Source organism: Canis aureus, chromosome 23 (genome assembly GCF_053574225.1).
Source record: "Canis aureus isolate CA01 chromosome 23, VMU_Caureus_v.1.0, whole genome shotgun sequence".
Classification (NCBI taxonomy): Eukaryota; Metazoa; Chordata; class Mammalia; order Carnivora; family Canidae; genus Canis; species Canis aureus.
In genome coordinates, this window is record NC_135633.1 from 24,175,536 (window position 1) to 24,179,594 (window position 4,059).

Sequence of the window (4,059 nt, forward strand, 5' to 3'; positions counted from 1 at the left end):
CTCAACTGCCCATGAAGTGCCAAATCTGCTGGAGAGCCCAGCATTAAGGCCCTTCGCTCAAGCCTGCCTGCCTCCTCACCCCTGTGCCCTGTATACCTGCAGGTCCAAGAATCCTTAGGCTACTTCACTAGCTCCAATCCTGAGATTCCCCTGTGAGGATAGGCCTTTCTACCCTTGGACCTCTGGGATCTTCATAGGCTTCCAGAAGGTAGGGAATGTTTGTTTCCCCACCTATACATCGAGTGGCCAGAAATCAAGAGCCAGGAAACTGGGTTTTCCTCAGAGGCCATGAGATAGCAATAGGGCAGCATTAATGGGATGAGACAGGGGCTTGAGGCTCAAGGGGCCAGACTCTGACCCTGGTCACATAACGACTGCATGGATGGGAGTTACGGAGGGCTTGGGAGCAGGAGAGGGATCCCAAACCACCTTCTGTACAATCCTCTGCCTCTTAAAAATCTAGTGTGCTCATCGAGGAGCTCCTCCACCCTTCAGCTACAGGCATCTGCAGAGAAAGAGAGAGCACCCTTCAATAGGTGCTCTGGAGTGAGGAAAGACCAGTCAGTTGCTCTTCCTAAGAAAGGAATCCTCTCAACACCACTATGGCTTTGTTTGCTTTGGCTTGGTGTGGTATGGTTTTGTTTCCATGGGTTCTCATCAGAGATTTCTGAGAGAGAGAGAGAGAGAGAGAGAGAGAGAGAGAGAGAGAGAGAACTGTAGCCTGGATCTCATGCTAGTTGGACCAACACGGACCCAGTTGTCAAACATTGCTTCCTAAAGCATCTTGGGGGTGAAAAATCTCCATGCCGAGGCCTCAGAAAGGAGTCATCATGATCCAACATTGAAGTGGGTTCCAGAATATGCATAGAGGGAAACCACCAACTCATCCCCTTATAGACCAACGTGTGACCCTGGCCCCTTGCAGTGCACATGGCACCCACACAGGATGCATGGGGATCAATGTTCCCTATACAGCTCTTCATGCAGGAGAGCTGGGTGTACCCTAGACCCTCGATGTCTAAGAATCCCCCGGTCATAACATGCTGCTGTCTCTTCTCAGGTAATTAAAGCTGGAGGAATTAAAATAACTATAGAGAGGTTCAGAAATGCTGAAAAACAACAACAACAACAACAACAACAATAACAACAACAAAACCCTACAAAACAAAATCAAAAGAAAGACATGCACACTATTCATTGGTGCTAACATTTTATTAAGGGAAATAAAACACTACACACGACTCTAAGGTAACATTCAAGAACAAAAATGAACTACATGGGTGAAATATTGCCCATCAGAAATCCCACAAAGCTACCACCAGAGAGTCAAAAAAAACTCATGTCAGGAGAGAATACGGCATCCATTTGCAGAGCACACAGTGGGTACGCCATGCTGAATCCCCAAATGCAGACATGCGTAAATCAAAGAGAGCTTAACATCTTAGATTTTATTTCCATTGGAGTGACAAGTGCTCACTCAAATCTCCCTCCATTTCACAGATAATGTATTTCCAGAAGAACAACTTGACATTCCACAGGGAAGACTAGCCTTTGCCACAGCCCATGGATTTCCCTAAAGAACAGTACAGTGTGTCTGTTGAGGGGTGGGCATCTGAGCACGGCCCCCAGAAACATGAAAGGCAGGACCCTGTGGGCCTGAAATATTCCATGCAATGCGGCTGAGCAAGCGCCGAATCCCCACATCAGTCCAGGAGTGGACCACGTCCTCAGGTCCACAGACACCCCGTCAGGGTGCAGTGGGGTGGAGGACAAGTGTCCGAGGCCAGGAGCTGGCTCATTCGCTCTCAGTGTCTTCTGAGGATGAGGACACCTGTAGGTCATCGTGGAGGATACTCCAGGGGACATAGTCACAGGCTCCATCCGACATCTGGGTGGCAGGAAGGCCCTGAGCAGGGCCTGGCTTCTCGGGAGGAAGGAATGAGGGAGCTGCTAGGAACCTGGAGCTCCAGCAGCTTCTGTCCAATCTGGTGAAGACCATTCTCAGGGGCTGAGTGGGGGCCAGCACAGAGGGCGGCTGTGGGGACACGGTGCACGGCCGCAGCGTTTCCAGGTGAGGTGTGGCAGGTGTGGGCCGGGTGCCCCTGCTTGGCAGGAGGGCAGGTGTCTTCCGGGTCTGCGGGGGCACGGCTGTGCATCCACGTGCACATATGCTTCCTGGAGGACATAGACTCCCCGAAATCCCCAGGTGGGCTCCCTGGATGCTCCTGGGGGTGTGCTGGGTGGGGCTCCATCGCGCTTTCTTTCGGGGGTTCTGGGTCCTGTCTAGGGGCATCTGGGCACAGTTCTTGCCTGGAGTCTGGAGGGCCATTTGGGAATTGTCTGCCAATGCGTTGCTGACAGCGGGACAGGTGTTCTCCTCAGGATACTTGGGTGGTGCCTGGGTGTGTCTCAGCCCATGGACCTTGGTGCCAGCCTGGGGATCTTCGAGGGAGACTGGGAAGGGCCTCTTGGCTCTCTGCTGCACAACCAGGCTATCAGCCCTGACACAGGGTTGGCGTGCCGGCTGAGGTGTGTCAGCAACCGGCATTTCCTGGACACCAGGAGGTCCACTAGGTGGGCTGAGGCTGACTTTAGGGCTACTGAGAGGAGATGTGGAATGGGACCGGACACGCACGTCAGGGTTCTCAGTACGTGCTTCCGTCGGCAGGGAAGGCTCAGGGATAGAAGGCCTCCTGGTGGTGTAGACGGGCATCGGCATGTGTGGACGCTGTGGGAAAAGAGAACACACGGGACACCATGAGTGTGGCCTCGGCACCAAGGCAAAAGGAACATTCAGGAAAGAAAGAAACCAACAAATGCCTAAGACCTTCTGAACCACCCCCTCCCCCAGAACAGGGAAAGAAAGAGATGGGATCTGTTGACCTACAAGTAGGGAATCCGGCTCCAGGGCTGGTCCGGAACAAAGGCATGACTGGATGCTGCTGATGCACTTTTGGCATCGGGGAGGAACACACAAATTTTAGCCTCACATCGATGCTTCCTCCATTGGACCAGCTCTTCCATCCACTCTGCTCACGAGGCTATAGGAGTCCTGCTGCTGGAGGGTCACAGTGGCAGCTCCTGAGGAGGGATGGGCAGTGGGGGAATGTGTCAGGAAGGACAGCGGCTTGTTCTTCTCTAAGGATGGCATGTGTTCCAGGAGTGTCCGCCAATGACCTTCACATGTCAACAAACCCACTGTTCGCACACATTCAAGGCATAAGGCAACATCATGGGCACCAAGGGAAAAATGGTTGCAAAGACCGGGCCACTCAACTGCCCCTGGTCAGAGTGGAAGTGGAGCCCCGCCCTCCCCCAGGAGGCCAATGGAGCCCAGCGAGTGCCCCACAGAGCACAGCAGCCGGGAAGCAGCGCACACTCACCCTCACATAGTCACAAGATTCTGTGCCTTCCTTCCAGGTGCGCTTCTGCCCCTCTCGGGGTCTCCTGGGGAACCTCTGGAGCAGGGCCTTCCTCTGCTCGGCTTCTTGCCTGCACAAGAAATCAAAGCATGGAAAGGAGAAGGAACTCCCTTCCCTGTCTTCCAGCTGGACACCAGCTCCGGGCTTGGGCCAACATGGTCTTTTCCCTACTCCGCCATTTGACGCCCACGCCTGCCCCTCACCCTGACTAAAGTGAGCCCACCAGGTCGTCCAGGCAGTTTCTCTCATTCAGAGCCTATGAGAGAGTTTGCCTTGTATTGTGCCAAGCTCCATACATTCACTGGTGCAGGCACACTGCTCCAGCCACAAAACCCCACACCAAGTCAGCAAGGACAGCACCATCAGCCAAATGTGGCCCCTGTTAGCCTGGGAGCTCCTCTGCCTGCCTCGCCTCTCCTGACTCTGCCCGCACGCTGCAGGGCACACAGTGTGCATGCGCACAGACACGGTGTCTGTCGGTCTCATCCCTGGCATTCGGGTCAGCAAGCCCCATTACTCACCTTCGTCTCTCTACTTTCTCCCTCTCAGCCTGGTTCAACAGCCCAGCCTGGTGCCGCTGGTCCCGCTGACCCCACGGCTCCACGTTCTCCTTCAGCCTCCTGGAGCCCAAGGCCAC